The sequence below is a fragment of the Dipteris shenzhenensis genome, chromosome 17 (genome assembly GCF_047967505.1).
Source record: "Dipteris shenzhenensis isolate YYH24624 ecotype China chromosome 17, Dip_SZ_1.0, whole genome shotgun sequence".
NCBI lineage: Eukaryota > Viridiplantae > Streptophyta > Polypodiopsida > Gleicheniales > Dipteridaceae > Dipteris > Dipteris shenzhenensis.
In genome coordinates, this window is record NC_141612.1 from 28980562 (window position 1) to 29002330 (window position 21769).

General features: G+C 40.3%; 1 non-coding gene across 1 annotated transcript; it reads right to left on the reverse strand.

Moving 5' to 3' along the window:
• Positions 1-553: 553 nt before the first annotated feature.
• LOC147891949 (U6 spliceosomal RNA) lies at positions 554-653 on the reverse strand. The gene has a single exon (XR_015542546.1). It is a non-coding gene; the product is annotated as a U6 spliceosomal RNA (small nuclear RNA).
• Between the last annotated feature and the right edge of the window lie 21116 nt (positions 654-21769).

Here is a 21769-nt window from a genome sequence, read left to right on the forward strand (position 1 = left end):
TCTGTGAGGTCTTTTGTAGATGTTAATAGATCTTTCTTTCTTTCTCTCTATCTTGCCCTCCCCTCCTCTCCTTGTCCTCCACCACCATGATATCCTAACCTCCCTCCATGGCAATGCTTTGCACATGTTTTGTTGCCACAACCACTAGCATTCATTTACATGCCATAAAGCTATATGTAGATGCTAGGAGCCACCTGTACTGCCATCATTGAGAGGGGTGGGTTGTTTCCATATGCAAGATAAAATTTCCATTTGAGTTGAGTCATCCTTACTAAGCATAACTCCCTTTTGTTTTGTACGCTATCCTTCCTTGCTTGCTATTTGCTCCAGTTGGGTTTTTATGTTGGACAACTAGAAAGGATGAATTGCCATTAAATTGCTCACTCATATGCGGAAGTGGGGTGCATGGAAGAGCTACATTTGTGAGCTACTTTTTTTTTTCTCAAAAGGATGGTGTGTGCGTTTGTGTGGCGGGTTTCAATATTACAATAATGAGGTGGTTTGATGGTAACTATTGCACCTCATCAGTGCATGGCATGCTCTTTTTGGAAGGAAAAATTTGGACCATTTTTGGATTCGTGCCATCCTTGTGCAGGGGGCCATGCTAATTTTCTTTGTATTGTTTCAATTTTACTAGATGTCTCTGAAGAGACAAACATGCTATGCTTTGAAATTAGAAAGCATGATTTAGTCAATTAAGTTGGGGAATGAAGCTAAAGGTATTGCGATTCTATTTCAAGGGTTTGGTTTGGTAAATGGGCTTCATGTTGGAGGGGATGATCCTAAATTATAACTCATGCATTGAATAGGGTTTAGAGCTTGATTCATGTGTGACAGATTTGTGTGAAGTGCATAGGTCCTTAATCACTAATAGTTAGAAAATGAAGAGAAACTATAGGTTGATTCCTTGTATTACAAAATTTGTTTTCATATCTACGCTATACATTGTTATCAAGATCGGAACCAATTGGGAAATAAAGAGGTTTGCATTGTCATAGGTAGTCTTGTGAATTGAGGAGCAAAATGACCCTCGTATCATTGTGCACTAAGGGCTCACTTGGGAGGGAGGGGCTTGACGTGTTGATGTCTCTTAGCATTTTGGCATGATCTTTGAGAAGTTCGTCCTTTCTGAGCTTGAGATATTGACCATGTTTGGTAAGACACATTGACATTTTGGGTATAGAGAAGATGTAAAACAAAGGTTAGGTCATGATGAAAATAAAATGTATCTTGATGTAGTTGTTGGTCCCATTCTCTATGGCACCCATACGTTCTCCAACTCTTGATGCTTGACTCCTTGTTGTACTTTCCTCCATCTTTCTTCATCTTTTGCATCTCCCTCTCCATTTGATGGCCCTCCCGTTCTTTCTTGGCCTTTTTGTTGGATATTTATTGCTCACTCACAAGGATAATGGAGTACTTTTAGTTCATGAATGGCTTTCCAACTACACTATTATCCTTGCTTACTCACAAGGATAATGGAATACTTTTAGGTCATGAATAGCCTTCCAACTACACTATAATAGTAATCTCCTCCCTTGGTACATGTTGGATGTTTAGAATAATGTTGTCTTGGTAAGTTGTAAGACAACATTATTGCAATTACACTATAATAGTTATCTCCTCCCTTGGTACACGTTGGATATTCAAAATAATGTTGTCTTAGTTAGCCGGACATTCTTGGAGTCCATCTTGCAATTGCAATGTAGCAAGGATCGTTATTGCTCTTGCATCCATGTTTAGGGTGCATGGAGCTTGGCTCTCCAAAATGTATCACCCTCTGCCTCTTAATCCTCTTCTTCATTATCACTATTGAAGGCAATTGTAGTGATATCCATCCAAAACAACAAATCATTTTGCTGATTTACTGCAAAAATAGTTGATTTTGGTTCAAGATCTTTGAGTCATCTAAAGTGCGATTCAGTAGTCCTGGACCCTAGTGGTTTTCTTCTCAACGATCTTGTGTTTTTTAAATCAATCTAGATATGAAATAGCTTGGGTTTGATCTTCCAAGCACATCATGACTTCATAACATGGAAGCTCAGCCACTAGACAACCTAGCTAGAGAGGTCCTGTAGAGCCAAATGATGATCTTGCTGAAGAATTCATAGGAATCAAAAACCCAAGGATCACAAAGATTACAAGCATGATCAAAGGATCGGATACATGTCAAAACTCCTTATTTAAAAGAGATTTCCAGTGAGGCTAAGTATAGGCAACCCCTCAAAATTAATGGTTGTAGGTTTCGAGGGGCAAATTCCACAAATATGTAAAGACTTCAAGCAACTAGCTTCCCTAAACTCTATCTTGAGGGACTTGAGATTGAAACATCTAAGGGTTGCAAATGATGAGAGGTGTGAACAAGGTACACCATACCGCCTTTGACTTCTCCACCAACTCTAATATGACATGGGGGGCATGACCATCCCCAATCAAGAAGTGCTCATGTGTTGGAGAAACCCCATTGGTTAAGGTATGTTAGAAGTGTTTCATGCCTTGAATAGTTGCTCAATCATTCATGCTTTATTTTGCATGGAAGCAAAGACTACAGCCTCTTTATATTGGACAATGTAATTTTGCATGGAAAAGACTATAGCCTCTTTACATTGGACAATGTAATTTTGCATGGAAAAGACTGCTGCCTCTTTACATTGGACAATGTAATTTTGCACACCACACTTGCCTTCAAAGATTTAATAGCTCAACAATTCCTTTCTATTTTTCATTGACATAGCACAATATCATTGCCACTCCTTAGTGTTTGGGTTAAGTCCATATACCATGTGTCCTTGGTCAACATTTTCATGCACATGTCTTTGCATCCTTGTACCCTTGCCTTGTTTACATTCTGGACATTTCGATGAAGAGGATAATTATGCATGCCATACATTAGTTGCAAGCCTTCATGAAGTACCTTGATTATCTTGGGACAAAGGGAAAATTTATGGGCCTTGTCGAGGTGCTTGGAAATCGGAAAAATAAACTTCATATGCCGTATTCAAAACTAGTCCCACAACATGTTTTTGAGACACCATTAGTGAGTGTGGTACTTCCAAACTCTCACCCTTAATTCTTGTAGGCTAACACTGTTCCATAACTTACTACATATATGGAAGCACCATTAGTGAGTGTGGTACTTCCAAACTTTCACCCTTAATTCTTGTAGGCTAACACTGTTCCATAACTTACTAGATATGGAAGCACCATTACTGAGTGTGGTACTTCTAAACTTTCACCCTTAATTCTTGTATGCTAACACTGTTCCATAACTTACTCCATATGGAAGCACCATTACAACCAAGATTCTCCTCCACTTTTGTGAGGGTTGTGGTTGGACCTCTTATTTTCTTGCATATTTGCCCCTCCATGTATGCATGAAGGGTGCTGGCATCCCATAACAATGGGACTAACATCCTTCTACGCCCGTGCCATTTTTTTAAAAGCATAGTGTCTCTTCTTGACATAGGCACATTCTTATCATGCCTTTTATTTTGTGGGTATCCCTTTTGGTTGTTGCATCTCGGTTGGCATGTATATAATGACATGGTTGCCTCTCCTATGATGGGCCAGGGATTGTACACTGGGAAAGGGGGGGAGCACCTTTCTTAGAGGTGAACTTGCCCTTACATGAGCCTTTGTTGGTTGCCATATAGAACTTTTTCTTTGCATTGTAAATTAGAAGCTAGGCCTTTTTACATGCTAAAGATAAGCTTTAAACCTAGTAAGCATACTCTAACTAGCCTAATACCCTATAAGTCAAGAAATGCTTCACATGGATGCTGAATTGTCTCCAAATAAAACAAAAATGCAAACGAGTATAAACATGTGGAGACCTCTTGAAAGAGAACTCATGTGCTTCTCTAAAGGTCTAAGAACCCTTGAATTGCATGTGATGAGTGAATCTCTACAGAATCAAGGACCTTTAAAAGGGAAGATGGGAGCTAAAACCATAAGGAGGAGTTGAGGGGAAATTCTCATAGCAGTCAATGTCACAAGGAACTACATAGGTGCAATGTACGAGAGGGTACTCAAAGACATGAGGGATTAGCTTGTAAGCTAATTGTATGAGGGTCACCAAGAATAGTAAGGGAGTTGATGAGAAGGATTGGGCTCCACTCACCAATGTGTGATTGGAGCTTGAATAGTGGAAAAGAACATAAAATTGCCAATTATGCTAGAGTTCAATGTAGAAATTGCTTTGACAAGACCCTTTCTAAAGATCGAAGATGCAATTTTCCAAAATATGGCTCAAAATTATTGAATGATACTTCACATTTAGCAGGCTATTGCCATCAATTAGCAAGGTTGGCACACCAAGACAAAAAACCTTTCTTGAAGGTTTGCAGGGCCATTAAAAATGTATGATCTTTGAGAGGCTCTAATATTCTCCATTTCCTAAACCTTTTTTATGAAAGACTACCCATGTGTGGATATTGGATGAATAGTCCTAGAGTTGAACTACATGGCATGATGTCCCTCAAACTAATGTCAATGCACGAAGTGACCTAAATGCCTTGATTTGTCCCCCCCCCCTCCAACCTCTCTCTCTCTCTCCCATTGACCCATGTATGAACTCATTATAGAGGGACGAGGCAAGGAGGTCATAGCAAAGGTAAAGTCAAACTAAGAGCATTCAAGTATGTGGACATAGAACGGATGCAGTTTTTGTAGCACACCCCATGTAGTTGATTTTTGCCAATGATTAGTAAAGAGTGCATGATTATAGGTGTGAATATTGCTAAGGTGATTGTAGCACCCCCCATGTAGTGGCTTTTTGCCAATGATCAATAAGGAGTGCATGATTGTAGGTGTGAATATTGCTAAGGTGATGACCTAAATTTTTCATATTGTAATTTACCTCGTGAAAAATTTCCTTATTTCTTCTATGTCTTCATTCTTTGTATCCAATTTTCTTGGAATCCCACCATTAAAGCTGAAACCTTGCACAGAAAACATGTATTGCATAGCTTTATATTAGGCCCTTTACTACTAAGCTAATTGTGGCTATGTAGTAACCTGGTATCATAACGTTCAATTCACAAAGAATGTGCAAGCAAAGTTTATAGTCAAACAAATCATACTCTATCAAGAGTCGTATTTGTAGGTAGATAAAAGAACAATTTCTTTTTAGTATTTTGTTACATTCATGCATGTTTCATTTTTATGTTTGGTCTACAATTCCAATATTCAATGCTTGTGAAAGAAGCTATGTGAAAATTTTAGAGAATGTCAAGAGATGTGTATTTCCAAATCAATGGTTTATTGCTCTTTGCTTCTTGAAGGTCCATATGTATTCAAAAAATGATGGATATAGGAATTTAGGTATAGGTTCAATGTGCTCTATATTCATAGATGTTGTTGACATCTTAGCTTGTGTTAGAGGATTGTTACTAAAACCATTGATCTTATGCTATGGCCAATCCATTCAACTGCAACTAATAAGCACACTAAGCACAAAAACTTGTACCATATTGTCCTAAGATGAATCCAGTAGAGTAGTCCTAATGAGCACACAAAGAACAAGAAACTAAGATGAATGCAACAGAGTAGTCCTAATAAGTACACTAAGAACAAGCAGCTTATGCCATCATGTTCTAAATACAAAATGAGCCTAAAGAATTGGATTCATAGGGTATGATATCAAAATAATATTATTCTTCTTCTTTTTTTGAAACAAAATTGGAACATCTTCTTCTTCTTTTTTTGACCAAAATTCATTTAAAGGAGATATTACATTGTGGCTCCATCGAGTTTTTCATCCTCATGGGAAAGTATAGATATACAATAAAAGAGATTTCAAAATAAACGCCACTCCAAAAAAGGTCCACCAGTAGCTCCAGTGCTTCATTGATATTCAAGCTTCACATTGAACTATACAAAACGTCTATTGCTCTAACCCCCATCCTTGAGCTTGGGGTAGTCATTGAGGTTCTTCAAATGTTTCTCCTTCTCTTTGGGTAGCTAGAGGCAGGCCTCATTGAAATTCAATGTGTCAAAATCAAGCTGCTCATGGGCTTGCTCAAGAAAGAAGGCAAGTTAGTGATGCTGGTTGAACAAGATTTCATTAAGGTGCTATCCTTTGATATGTGTCCTCCAAACCAATTGCAAAAGTCTTCCTATGCATTGATGAGAATATTGTTAAACTGCAAGTTATTTCTAGATATCTAGATTTTCTAGAGAGCTTGAGCTTTGATAGGAAACAATAACTCTTACTTTGTTTTCTGAGCATCCCCTGGAAAAATAGCTTTCCAATTAATCACCTAGTTGAATCTAGATCATTTTCCAAACATGACTTGCTGCTGCAAGGTAGAAAACAAACAAATGAAATATATCCTCTTTGTGGCTAGGACATCTTTTACATTTCCTATCCCCTTTGCCAATGCCCTCATCCCTACTATTGGTCTAGACTGCTTTGTGGAGGATCAACCAAAGTAATACTAACATCTTTATTGGAATCCTCTTGTCCCAGACGGTCTTGAGCCTTTTCTCCATTGGAAAAGACCGTCTATAGTATTCCACCTTTATTGAGGACCCTGTAGACCTCCTCTATGCCATCTTGTGGGGTTGGGATAGGAGGGAGGTGAGTTGAATTTAATTCCTTCTAGTAAAACAGTGTGGTACCCTCCATTGGATCTCCCCTTCACAAAGATTAGTCCTACTAATGACTAGATATTGCTCTTGGTTAGTTGATCCAAATTCTCTTCTTATCTCTAACCAGCTCTTCCATCTAAACTCTCCCTTGAGCAACAGTTGGCCCCAACTTTGGAGACCTTTCTTCAAGAGCATGCTAGCCTTGATGAAATATGAGCTAATGAGAGGATGGGTTTTGTGCATTACAGAGATCCATATTGAATTAAGTCATAAAAGACCCTTTGCTAGAGTAGAGAATGTTGTTCTTTTTGGCTCAAATACTTAAAAAATGTCAATGTTGTAAATAAAGATTTGATTTTTCATACATTGATACATGTTGTCCCTCGTTTACAGGCTCCTGGGGATATTGAGGAGGAAGAAGGAAAGGATAATGAGGAGGAATAAGGCAACAAAAAAGGCTCTGAGGGTGGCAGGACTGATGACAGGAGTGAGGACAAGGATGCCTACAATTAGTCATAGAAGTAGTGCTAGTTAGATACTATTCTTTTTTGTACTTGAAGCCACAGGTGGCTTGGCTTCATGCTATATGTATATTCAAGAAGTTTTTGGGTTATGAATTAATATACTCTCCTGTTATTTTTTTAGCATTCAATTTCCTTGTACAATGTTTTATCAAATGAATGCTTTGTGATATAAATGTTTTATTCAGAATTGTAATCGTCGACTTGTATATGATCGTTTAATAATATATGCACTTCAAATTCTAGCAGTTAGTCCCTTAACTCATTTAATAATATAAAACGAATTACCAATAGCTATAGATGTGAGTGGAATCGTGCAAATTAAAATGTTGTTGGTTGTAGGAATTGCATTACACACTGTAGAAATGGGATTCCTGCAACCACACAGCATTCTGTTCAACCACATAGCATTCTGTTTTTTTAAAAAATTCTACAGAGCATCTATAAGCGCATCTATTAGCATTCTGTTTTTTTTTTAAAATTTCTGTAGAGCGTCTATTAGAGCATCTACTAGCGCTTCTATACATGTATCCCTCTATTATATAGATGCGCTAATAGATGTGGGTCTGTGGACGCGCTAATAGATGTGCTAATAGTTGCACCTGTCTCTTTTTTTTAAAATTCAATAAACGCATCTGCAAACACGTCTGTGGATGCATTGTGTTGTTTTGTCTCCCTTCTAAAATGCATCATGTATCATAGACACATATTCATCCTTAATTACTCTCCCAAAAATGTTTAAAGAAATCAGCCACCGTAAAGCCATCAGGTCCATGGGCTTTATCTTTTTCCAAACTATCTAATGCCTCTTTTAACTCCTCCTCATCAAATTGCCTTTCTAGACACACTCTTTGGACATTAGACACTCTTGTGCCTACATCTTGCAAAATATTCCTCCACATTAGTCTTCCATACCAAATCCCTACTTCTTGAGTCTCCCACAATTGAGGACGATTCCCTCCGAAATATGTATGCAAGATGCCAAATTCTATCTCCACCTTCCCTTGAACATCCATCACCCTATCAATAGCTTTCATTGGCTTCTTCTTCTTCACAGACTTGAAAAAGAATTTTGAGGGACAATCCCCCAATGTCAACCAAGTTTCCCTACTCTGTATGCGGGCTCTCTTTACCTTCTCTAGCTCAATTTTCTTTATGCAGTCCTCTGCTTCCACTGAGGCATACTGATCCATAGGGCATTCCTCGATCGCTTCTTCTAAACTCTGCCAATAGCTTACCACTTGCTCATTGAGCCGAGCTTGCTTAGCCTTGTGCTCCATCTCCCACTTCCTAGAAAACAACATCACAACTCTAATAGCACTACCCATCTATCACATGAATTTTCCACTCCAAAAGCAGCATCTTCCACAGCCTTTTCACTTCCTCACAGTAAACTTCAAGCAACCCTTGTCAAACTTGTATGGGATATCAAATGACCTTCCCACCATCCGTAGAATAGCAAAATGCCATTCCATTGGAAGATGGTCCAAAATACCAGCATTGGGAAGCCAATTGCCTCTTGTTGGAGCATGCACATCCACCATGCCTCACCCAAGAACTCTAATACATCTAATCTACCTACTCGAAACTAAAATGCTTTTATTGTTCTAGGAGAAACCCCCATTCCTTGAGGATGCTTTGAGATCTATCCTCCTCAGATTCAAACATATTATAGGCACCTCCCAAGATCCAGTTTTCTCTAATCACATTACCTTGCAAGAACTTCCCAACAATCCGTGTGCTCTCCCATCGTAATGCCATCCAAAATCCATCATCAGCACCACATTTCAGCTCATGCAACATAATCACATCAGCTGACCACTTCCTGATAGCTGATATGCATGCCTTTTGTTTGACTTTATCACATCCTCTCCTAATGTTCTAAGTGACCACTGATACCTGGCAAATCACCTTTCCCACCACACTATTGTTGAGCCATGTTTTTAAAGGCATCTTGTAAGAAATTGAATCGATTCTTTTTCTTAAAATGGCCAACATTCCATGCCATATTTTTTATTTTCTTCGAGACCACCTTCTCAGCTTTGCTCTAATTACACTCTTCTAGAGGTTTTTGCATCTCACCCTTCTCCTCTAGTATCCGTTTCTATTGGTTTGCTTCCAATATCTCCTCATTCACCAATGTTTTCTTCATGCATCAGTTTTGATTCCACAACCGACTCCCCCCTTGCTTTCTTCTTAGTAGTAGATAGACTCCTTTCCTTTCTTTCCATTATTCTCCATCCTTTCCCCTCATCACAACTGCCTGTGCATTTGCTCACGTCACCCTTGGTTAGTGTGCTAGCTTGGTTTGGTGGATATGTGTAGGTGTGTGGCCCATGGTGTTGAAATATGAGCCACCCCCCTTGGTACCCTCTCGTGTAGCTTGATTGATTGATTGAAAGGGTATGGGGGCCCTTATGTGTTGCGTTGCACTTGTACAATGGGTATATCTAGCCTTGGTTGAAGACCTTTGGTTGAAGACCTTCTTGCATTCCGATCGACATTACAGGCTGTGAGGACTGCATGGTGTACTCTGCAAAGGGCCTTCAATGGTATCAGAGCTTGGACATTGGAATGTGGCATTTTGGCGGTTATCACACTTGGTGGCTATCTTTGATATGCTGTGGGATGTGGTGACCCATGGCAGATGTTTTGTTAGATATGCTCAATGTCCCACCCTCCTGGTAACCACCAGTGGTCCAAGGTGCTCAAGTTATAAGGCCCCCATATGAGGAGAAGCCATGTGTGATCCCGGGACGCTGGATGGATCCTGAGTTGCATGTCAGATGAGGTCTATCAATGAGACCGTTGATGGTAGAAAGGTGATCTATGTGAGTCTAGCCTATGGGCTAGGCAGGGTAGGTAAGCTAGTAGCACAACGAGGCACATTGTCTTGATTGTGTGGGAGCCTCTTGCTCTCTTAGGGTCTGCGGGCCAGTTGGCCTTCCCTAAATATTCCATGGACGACTGATCGGTTCCACCAACTGGGTTGACTGGTCGGCTCCACCGACTAGGTGGACTGGTCAGCTCCACCGACTATGTTGATCCGACTATTGCCCTCATAGCTATAAAGAGGCAACCTTCCTAGTCCATTGTATCCATCAGATTAGATCTTCTACCTAGTTCCTCTCTAGTTTGCTGTGTACTCTCTATTCTTTATTCAATTTTTGTTCCACTGCGCTGTGTAATTTAACATGTTTGGCGGTAGATGGCTGTCTCTAGTAGATTGTGACTTGATTTCATTGGTGTTCGCTTGCACCAAAAGTTGGCTATCTACATTTGGTGTCGTGTCGTGTGCGTTTGTCTCATGTCACCCTTGATTAGTGTGATGGCCTTTGGGTTGGTTAGTACTTTCAAGTGCATGGCTCACAGGGGTGTTGAAATACGGGGTCAAACCCCTTTGTACGTCCTTAAGTTCTCCTTAAGTAACTTGATTAATTGAAAGGATATTGGGCCCCATGCACTATGTGACGTGTGTACAATGGGGAATTAATCCCATAAATCAATGTGCACTTGTGGTGGCCTTATATATATGGCCTTGGTTGAAAACCTTGCATCCTGATTGACCTTTTGGGATACGAGGAGGAGGTGTGGCTATGAGGCAGTGTGGGACCCACACCGGCATATGTTGGCCATGTGGCACACTCTACAAAGAGCCTTGAGCCTCTATGAGGGCAAGAAAGTTGCATTGTTTTGAGTCTCACGATTTGGACTTACGTTTGGGCTCAACACACCATGGAAAAAAACACATCTGACTAAAATAAAAGGAGGTGTTATGATTACAAGATTGGATTGTGAGAGGAAAGATAATCGTATGATATTGGTCCATCAGTTCAATAAAATGTGTCCTAGTGGACTTGACCTTTACATAGTGAGTTACCTGTTGAGATATCGAGCTCCACTCGTGATATGCCAGGGTGACCATTGTGCATTTATGTCACCGACTTGTTAGCTGTAGATGCGGTTGGTACACCGTCCATGAATAATAGCTGGATGACAGCTATCCTTATGTACTCTAGTTCGTGGCTCAGTTAGTATGCCACCTTAGTTAGCTGAGGTTGGCTTGAGACCCACATATAGGATTCTTCTATTTCTTTGTACTAGAGTTCTTTTGGCTTTCACAACTAAGAAGAGGAAAACTGTTTCACCCTCCACCTTTGTGTGTATTCCCCCATTGTGTATGTGAGAAATCCTCAAGTGAGACTCCTTCCTTCTCTCCCACTATCTTCACATGGTATCAGAGCCTGGTTCGTGGTGAGGAGCTCAAGAAAGCAAACCAAGTTCGTGGTGTCCTGGTAAGAGGACCAGTGTTGCTTTCCTTTTTCGAGTTTGGGAGCAAATCTCTGTAGGTAGCACAGCTGGAAAGTGCAAGAGTGCATTGTCTCAGATTGAGACGCCTTCGCGGTGTGGCGAGAGGGTAGTATATGTTGCGGGAATGGGCGAAGCCCTCGATGACTTTATTTTTCTGATTCGAGGCCATTTCGGGGCCCGTTTTGGAGGCAGAAGTTCTCTGCAAGCACTGAGAAAAAGGCTCTGTTTTTGCTGTGCGACCACTGCTCTGCAGGTCGGTGAAAAGTTGCCACAGAAATTACATCGTATGCCTGTGCGCAAAGATATTGGGAGTTACAAAATCATCCTTGTTGCTTGTTGATACAAAATCATCACTAGGAAGTGACTGTGTGGTCAAATACCACTTTCGTCAGTTTTGCCTTGTGAGGCAGAAGTTGGGTTTTTTGAAGTGAGAGAATATTTTGCAGTGTTCTGTAATGGCATCTGATTCTCTTTCATAGATTGTCACTGAAAAGCTTGACAAGAACAACTTCCAAGCATGGAAGTTTAGAATGATGAATTTCCTTATGGGAAAAGGCTAATTGGAGTTCATTACAGGAAATGAAGAAGAACCAGTTCTTCCTAATGTTCCCAATCAACAAGAAATGTAGGCATTTAAAGGATGGCATGAGAGAGCCAGAAAAGTTATGTACTGGCTGTCTATCAGTATTTCAGATTCTATGATTGTGCATATTCAAGATGCAAGTACGCCAAAGGAGGCATGGGATACTTTGGCAAAAATGTACAGCACAAATACACAGGCAGGAAAATGCAACTCAAGCAGGAGAGCTCAAGCAGGAGTTGCACAATGTGCAGAGAGAAAATATGAGCATCAATGACTACCACATGAAGGTGAAGAAAATTGCAGATGCACTTGCTTCCATTGGGTCGCCAGTGGAAGATGATGATTTAGTTTCTGTGACCTTGAATGGTCAAGGAAAGGATTATGCACAGCTCCGGACATCCATTGCCGTCCGTGAAAAATTTCCTAATTTTGAGGAGTTGTTTGCTCTTCTAATTTCTGAAGAGCAGAGAAATGTGGTGCATCTTCTTCAACAGGAACTTCAAAAGAAAATGTCTTCTACTCAAATGCTGGAAGAGGTAGAGGCAGAGGTAGAGCAAGCCGATCTGGAGGCCGTGGTAGAAATCAGAATATGCAGTAAACTCAAGAAAACCAGTCCTATGGAGGAGGGCATGGTAACTCTAGAGGCAGGGGGAACCAAAGAGGTCGTGGTGGATGGTAGAGAGGCCAAAATGCAAACAGCAATGTTGAATGCTACTATTGTGGTAAAATGGGTCATATGGTTAAAGACTGCTATAAAAAGCAGAATGATATCATGAATGGAAAATTGCAGCAAGGGAATTATGCATCTTCTAGTAGACAGGGTGATGACAGAAATGAGCATCTATTTATGGTGCAGCACATGACCAATTCTGTGACAAGTGCAGAAGAAAGCAATGATGTGTGGTATGTTGACTCAGGTGCGTCAAACCACATGACAGGTCATGTAGAATGGATGCAAAATGCTAGGAAAATGAAAAGACCAGGATTTGTGGAGACTGGTGATGACACTGCACATCCTATTGTGCAGATTGGTAAAATTCCTTTGTCTATGGAGGATGGGAAAAAGAAATACCTGTCTGATGTATTTCATGTCCCGAATATCACCAAGAAGTTGGTTTCTGTTGGTCAAATGGTTGAGCAGGGCTTGCAGGTCAGATTTAATCCACATGGATGCTTTGTTGAGGATATGAAAAATAACGATCGCTTGATAGTAAAAGGAAAGGAGAAGGGCAGGATGTTCACGTTGGATGCGAACATGCCTGAATTGAGTGCAGCAATGTTTGCACATGGGACCGGTGTAGTTGCAGATATTGATATTTGGCATAAACGCATTGGTCATGTTAATGTACAATGACTTAAATCAATGCAGGCCCAAAATATTGTTGCAGGATTGCCTAAATTCAAGGTTGTAGAAATGCATAAGATATGTGAAGCATGTCAATTTGGAAAACAGGCAAGGAAACCATTTCCTAGACATGTTCAAGAAAGTAAGAAGCCATTGGAATTAATCCACTCTGATGTGTGGACTACTAAAGTTGCATCTATTGGAGGTTGTCATTATTTTGTCACTTTTAATGATGACTACAGCAGAAAAGTTTGGGTGTTTTTTATGAAAAAGAAAAGTGAAGTGTTTGGCCATTTCAAAGCTTTTAAAGCTATGGTTGAAAAAGAAACAGGCGTGCAAATAAAATGCCTAAGGTCAGATGGAGGGGGAGAGTACCTCTCAAATGAGTTTGCAAGGTTCCTGCAGGAGCATGGCATAAAGCAGCAATATTCATGCAATCATACCCCACAGCAAAATAGACTTGCAGAAAGGAAAAAAAGGCATATTGGAGAGGTATCTCGGGCCATCCTAAATGAAAAAGACCTACCAGATTATTATTGGGCTGAAGAAGTTGCTACAGCAGTTTACATAATGAACAGGACTCCCACTGCAGCAATACATGGCATGACGCCAGAGGAGATGTATACTGATAGGAAACCGGATATTTCTCATTTGAAAATTTTTGGTTGCATTGCCTATGTTCATGTGCCAGATGAGTTGAGGTCCAAGTTGGATCCAAAAGCTGAGAAGTGCATCTTTATTGGTTATTCTACAGTAGAAAGGGTATAGATGCTATAACCCTTCTACTCGTAAGTTTACAGTGAGTAGAGATGTTGTTTTTTATGAGATGAGTAGCTGGTATAAACCAGTAAATGTGATTGATGATGTAGATGCACAAAATGGTAATGCTGCATAGAATTCATAGCAGCAATCACAAAATATTAGTGGACCTGGAGTGTCCTCTAGTAGTGGTTCACATACTTTGCCATGGACAGGCAGATTGAGATCATGAGAATCTCCTCAAAGCAATGCAAATAGTGGTATGCAGGTATCACGAAAAGGAAAAGAGAAGGTCGATCAGCCCATGTTTGATGTGAATGCAAGTCACTCTTATGTGGATGGTGAATCCAGTGGCTCAGAACAGAGCATTGATGATGAGTTGGGTATTCCTTCTGTTGTTACACCTGGAGTAAGGAAGATCAGGGATGTTTTGAGAGCACCTGGAAGTGAGTCTATTTTGCGCACGTCTACCAGAGCTAGGTATCCTGTGGATAGGCTGAAATATGATGGATTTACAACCATTCACTATGCCTATATGGTCAAAGTGATACAGGAACCAAAACCCACTTCTTTTGAGCAAGCCATGGGAAAAGAAAAATGGGAGAAAGCCATGGATGAAGAAATGGATGCCTTGGAAGCAAATGCTACATGGGAATTGGTGCCTTTGCCTAAAGACAAGAATGCAATTGGTTGTAAGTGGGTTTATAAGGTGAAGCACAATGCAGATGGTTCTGTGAACAGATACAAGGCAAGATTAGTTGTCAAGGGGTATGCACAGACATATGGCATTGATTATGAAGAAACATTCAGTCCGGTTGCAAGGATGGCAACCATAAGAGTAGTCATTGCTATGGCTACATCAAAGGAATGGTCTTTACATCAGATGGATGTAAAGAATGCTTTCTTGCATGGTGATTTGCAAGAAGAGGTCTTTATGGAGCAGCCACCAGGTTATGTTCATGCTGTTATGTTCATGCTGTTCATCCTGAGTTTGTTCGCAGGTTGAAGAAAGCCTTGTATGGCTTGAAGCAAGCACCTAGAGCATGGTCTGACAAGATAGGACAATATCTTGTCACTATTGGCTTTCAGATTTCCAAGGCAGATTTCTCACTTTATGTGAGAAAAATAGAGAAAGGCATTATGCTGCTTGTCATTTATGTTGATGATTTGATCATCACAGGTGATACTGATGAAGATATCCTTCATGTGAAAATGCTATTGAAGCAGAAGTTTGAGATGAAGGATTAGGGAGAGCTGTATTATTTCTTGGGCATTGAGATGATTAGATCACCAAGTGGGATACGGCTCTTGCAGAGGTAGTATGGATTGGACATGCTGTCCAAATATGGGATGACAGGCTGTAAGCCTATTTCAGTTCCTTTGGAGCAGAATGTGAAGCTGAGCACAGATGCAGGTGAGCTTCTGGAAGACCCTACTATGTACAGGCACATAGTAGGAAGTTTGATTTATATGACTATTACCAGCCAGATTTGAGCTATGCTATTGGATTGGTAAGTCAGTTTATGCAGGCTCCAAGAAAACCACATTTGGATGCGGCTAGACGCATACTCAGGTATGTGAAGTCCACATTGCAGTATGGACTATTTTATGAGGCTGGGGTTCAGATACAGTTGCATGGATACACTATTGCTGATTGGGTTGGTAGTATTTCTGATAGACGATCCACCAGTGGATATGTGTTCTCTTTTGGGAGTGCTGCAGTCACTTGGAGCAGCAAGAAACAGCCTGCACTTGCCTTGTCGAGCACAGAGGCTGAGTACAGGGATGCAGCAATGGCTGCATGTGAGGGCTGCATGTGAGGTAGCTTGGTTGCATAAGCTACTTTATGATATGCATTAGTCTACAGATGGGCCAGTTGTCATTTATTGTGACAGCATGAGCAATTTACACTTGGCAAATAACCCAGTCTATCATGCTAGAACAAAGCACATTGAGGTGCATTATCACTATGTGTGGGAGAAGGTTTTACTAGGTCTTATTGATCTAGTTTATGTCAGCACAGAGGATCACGTAGCTGATATATTCACGAAGGCATTGGGCGCAGAGAAGCTACGCAAGTTCAGAGACCTGCTTGGTGTGCAGGAATTGGGATTGAGCTCGAGGGGGAGTGTTGAGATATCTAGCTCCACTTGTGATATGCCAGGGTGACCGTTGTGCATTTATGTCACCGACTTGTTAGCTGGATGATAGCTATCCTTATGTACTCTAGTTCGTGGCTCAGTTAGTATGCCACCTTAGTTAGTTGAGGTTGGCTTGAGACCCACATATAGGGTTCTTCTATTTCTCTTTACTAGAGTTCTTTTGGCTTTCACAACTAAGAAGAGGAAAACTATTTTCAGCCTCCACCTTTGTGTGTATTCCCCCATTGTGTATGTGAGAAAGCCTCAAGTGAGACTCCTTCCTTCTCTCCCACTATCTTCACATTACCATCCAATGGATAATTCACTCATAGAAACATAACCTTATTTTCTCATATCTTGTAGAAGTCCTTCAGATGGGATGTGGCAATTGCGGATGATGCTTCATAAAATGCATATGATTTTAGGTGGTGGGATGTCGAGTCTCAGAGGGGCAACATGTGGGCATTTCTTGGTGGATGATTTGTGGGAAGCCTTTAATTAGTATGGAGGAGGAGATATCCCTTGGTTGAGGTGGGTTGTCGATGGAGTTTTTCTTAGAATTGTAGGATGTAATGAAAGAGGATCTTGTGGAAATGGGTAATGCCACAGTCAAAAGAGGTTCCCTCTAAGAGGATGTGAATGAAAGAGTGAAAGAATTGTTCCTCCAAAGGCAGTGCCAGTTAAATTGGGGAATTGGAGGCCGATCGCTATGTTAAGCATCCACCAAGATAAGGGAGATTTGCATCTCCATAGTAGACAGAGAATAGAATGGCTTCATAAAGGATAGAGATATATTTGAAAATGTTTTGAATGTTACTATTTCCTTGGATTATGCATGTGCATCTAGCCAAAAGTGCATTCTATTTAGATTTGATTTGGACAAGCATATGACAAAATCAAGCGGTACCATGTCTATTAGGTGCTTAAGCACATAGGGTTTGGGGAGAATTTCGTCAACATGGTGAAGCCTTTCTTCGGAAATGCCTCTGCCAGTCTTTGCCTAGATAATGGGGTTATCAGTAGGTTTGATTTAGAGAGGTCAATTAGGCTGTGGATCCCCCTAGATCCACTCTTGTTTGCATTAAGCAAGAAGGGATGATCCAAGGCTTGGTGCTACCATAGGGCTAGTCAAGAAGGGTGTTGAGGATGGGACGAGCCATCCAAGGGTTGCTGCTACCATCAGGAAAGTAGTTATATTCACAATTTTTTGCAGATAACATTGTTGCCATATCACAAGAAACTCAACAAGCAAAGCCAACTCAAATGGACAACCAGTCAGTGGCCTACATTGCATTGTAGCAAAGAGAAACTAGTAACGTCACTAGAGGAGGAATCACCCGATCTTGACAAGCCATGAACTACCCAGAAAGTCCTTGCTACCAACAACAATACTCATGTCCAAGAGCAAAGTCCTCAAACAAGACAACACCATAGCTATATAGAGAGAAAGAGATAAGGTAGTCAAAAAATCAACGGAATGAAGGAAAAAGTTAGAGAAAGAAAGAGAAAGTGCAACATAGGTAGAAACAAGACACGTGTGTGTGTGTGTGTGTGTGTGTGTGTGTGTGAGAGAGAGAGAGAGAGAGAGAGAGAGAGAGAGAGGTGTCTCATTTTCAAATACTCATGTTTGAAGTAAAGTGATCAATGGGTTGTCACTTGTCACATTATTATGTTATCATATGTATCATCTATGATAATAAAGATGTCATGCAAATGCCAAAAACATCATTTATCATATCACCAAGTCAACATGGTGTCAACATGAGCAAGTACACAAACATGTCTAGCTTCTACAAGATCACAAAGTGTTCATAAATGTTATTTGACTTCAAGGTTATTTAAAAGTGTTCATAAATGGAATGGTTAAAATCATGAATGTAAAAAACAAGGTGAATAATAATAAATCATTCATAAGGCATGCCCAAAATCAAAAGTACCAAAGAAGAAGATGAATTGGATTTGCTACTCAAAAAAGAGGGTGGAGAGATGATGAATTGAGAGAGAGAGAGAGAGAGAGAGAGAGAGAGAGAGAGAGAGAGAGAGAGAGAGGGAGGGAGGGAGGGAGGGAGGGAGGGAGGGGGGGGGGGCGAGGGAGGGAGAGAGAGAGAGTGTGTGGCTAAAAATATGGAGGATTTGTAGAAAAGAAAATAGTAAGTGGATCATAAAATGAAAATCGCAAAATGATGATTTTTCTCTTCTTGGGAATCATCTTCACTAAGACCTACCTCATAGTAAGCCAAAAAGAGGATCAGAAAAGAAAGATAAAGAAGTAACCTCTTAACTCAAGAAGGCAAGTACAACAATTTACTTTGTTAAACAACTTATGTTTCGTGCTTTGATGGTTCTTTGGGAAGGTCTCCCTTCTAGTCATTTTAAAATATGTGCTCCCAATTAAAAAGAATTCCAAAATGTATTAATTAGAGGAAAAGGTACAAGGGGAGGGGTGGGAAATAGAAGGGGATTTCCTCTACTTAGGCTTTAAGCCCTTGTACTCTATCTCTTTTACAACTTCTTCTTGATGGTAAGACTTTTTGAGTCCCCCTCTTTGCATGAAATTTTGAAGCTATACTTTTGATCTTAGCTTAATTGAGGTAGTCAACTTTTCACCTAAAAAATCAATTAAGTTTCTCATCTTTGATTACCTTTATCATGACGTTAAGTTAGATGCATGGAATAATTTGTGAAGATTAAGGGAAAATATGTGAGCTCATGGGTATGAATAAGTCTCATGATGATTATGCTAGAGAAATTTGTTACTAAGCTATCGTGACAATCCTTTCCCCACATTAGCAACACATCTAGCTGCTTTGTCATCTCTTGTTGCCTCATCATCACAGGCTGAGTTGTCATCCCTATCCCGTTCATCACTCATAGCTATTAGGACGGTTACTACCAATCTTCTTGATGTAATAGACGCTCCCGGTCTAGACCTTGATTTAAGGCAATTGTTTGGAAGCAGGGAATAGACGATGATGAGTTCGCTGTCGTCCATTTTCTTGTTGTAATTTGCTGTCTTGATTCATACGTAGTTGTTACGTATTTTGGTAGAGATGACAGGCACAGAGTTCGACACCTCAGAACAATCTTCTCCTCGACAAATCACTCCAAATGTACTCGCTACTTTATTCTCAGAGCTGGTACAGTCGAATATGCATGTCGCCAACATGATAGCCCATTTGTCCTGAAGAAAACTTTCGAATTCGCATGTTCGTCCCAAAGCATTTTTAGGCGTAGCTGACGATAACATCTATATGTGGTTAGACCACTTCTCAAATTTATATGAATATCACAATGGTCCGATGCCCAGAAAGTTGAGGAGATTAAGCTGTTGTTCCAAGGCCTTGCTAGAGCATGGTATCACCAACTCAAGGAGCCTATCAAACAATCTTGGCCGCATCTACAAGCCGCTCTTACAAGCACATTTAGAAGTACTGATATTGTGAAGAATGTGCTTACTCAACTCCAAGATTTAAGTCAATTGCCCACGGAATTTGGAGTGAAAATTAACTCATGTGTTGATTCACATAGACCAAAACATGATAGTGAATCTCAAGCTATTCTTTTGGTGGCTGAGATTGAAGCCTGTTGTTTTTCAAAGGACACAATATCAGGGTCCCAATACTTTGAATGAAGCGCTTCTCATTGCGCAAAGAATCGAATTTACGTCAACAAAAATAGGTGCAAAACTTATGACCCTCCCTCCATTGTTGCCAATTCCATCTTATTCTTCCACACCAACATCAATGGACATAGATCATACACAAAGTGCACAAGGTTTTCATAAATCTCATTTCCGTTCTAGAGCAAACCCACCGACTGATAAACCTAGATTACCTAATCGTGATACTCAAGGAAAACCAAGATGCTTTCATTGTAATAGATATGGCCACGTCAAAAAACACTGTCGATTACTTCACTCCATGCAAAATTCTAACACAGCCACAACAAATTCTTTAGTCTCGGGAAAAGATCAGCTGGAATCCTAAGTCATTACTAGTCCTTATTTATTCAGGATGCTCGCTCACGTCCTCTTACAAGTCCTTTATTGACCAAAACAAAATTCCTCTTTATTCTCTTCCAAGAAGTCATGTAACATTCGGAGATAATGTTACAACAGTCGAGTCTTCTTTAGGTGCACAGATAGAATTACAGCTAGGAGATACCAAACATGTCGTAGAAACCAAAGTTTTGCCGCAACATATATTTCCTTTAACAATCGGATGTGATTGGCTTTTGGAAAACCAAGTTTCTAAAGATTTCAAAGAGAAATGCCTAAAACTTCCAGATTCAACAACTGTTCCACGGATTTATTCAAGAATGATTGCTACGTCATATATGTCTTCTGCAGTTGTTCAAGCAAATTTATTTCATCAAGCAGAAGTACAACAAATGCTGTCCAAATTTCCGAAAGCATTCGCAACTAGCAATTCATCAACAACAACAGCCGTGGATCTTCCACGAAATTCATACAAGAAATTCACGGCGGTAGTAACAGCCCAACGAAGAAGATCATTGAAAGAAATGCAAGTTCTGAGAGAACGTGTAAATGCTACGCTGCGGGATAATGTAATACAACACTCCAAAAGTCCTTGGTTTTGTGAACCCCACTTGGCAAAGAAAGCAGACGAGACATACCGATTCTGTGTTGGTTTCCGACCACTGAATAAAGTGTTAGAACGAGATGAGTATCCTCTTCCCTGACTTGACGACATTCTTGATTCACTTACTCATTCCAAATTCTTCACCACTCTATATCTAAAATCTGGCTATTGGCAGATCCCTATCCGACCTGAAGATCAACATGAAACAGCTTTTCGAACTCCTTTTTGTCTTTATCAATTCAAAGTGATTGTCATTTGGTTTAAAAAATGCTCCTAGTACACTTCAGAGACTAATGAACTTTGTCCTCCATGATTTAATTGAAGGCAAGCCTCAAGGTCCTTGTCTACCTCGATGACGTTTTGGTGCATTCCAAATCATGGGAAGAACATAAAGATACCTTGAAGCAAGTGTTGCATCTACTTCAACAATATAATCTTCTACTAAATCCCACCAAATGCAAATGGGCATAACTAGTAGTCAAGTATCTTGGCTACATCGTCTTTGAAGATGGAATTCGGCCTGATCTAGAGAAAGTCAAAGCTCTAAATGATTTTTTGATTCCAAAAGATGTCAAAGTTGTACAAAGGTTCTTAGGAATGTCTGGATTCAGCTCCAGATTCATTCCGAAGTTGTCCAATTTATCTGCTCCTCTCCGCCGCCTGCTCCTAAAGAAGTCGAAGTTCATTTGGGATAGAAAAACTCAAGAAGCATTTGATACAATAATGAATGTTCTAAAAGAAGACGCACTTTTACATCACACAGATTTAAAAAAACCTTTTCTAATTCGAACTAACACCTCTAAAGAAGGTTTGGGTGCAATTCTCATGCAACAAGATGACAATGGCAACTGGTGACCTATCGTCTATCTGAGCAGATCTTTGATGGAGCCTGAGACAAGATACTCATCTACTACTGA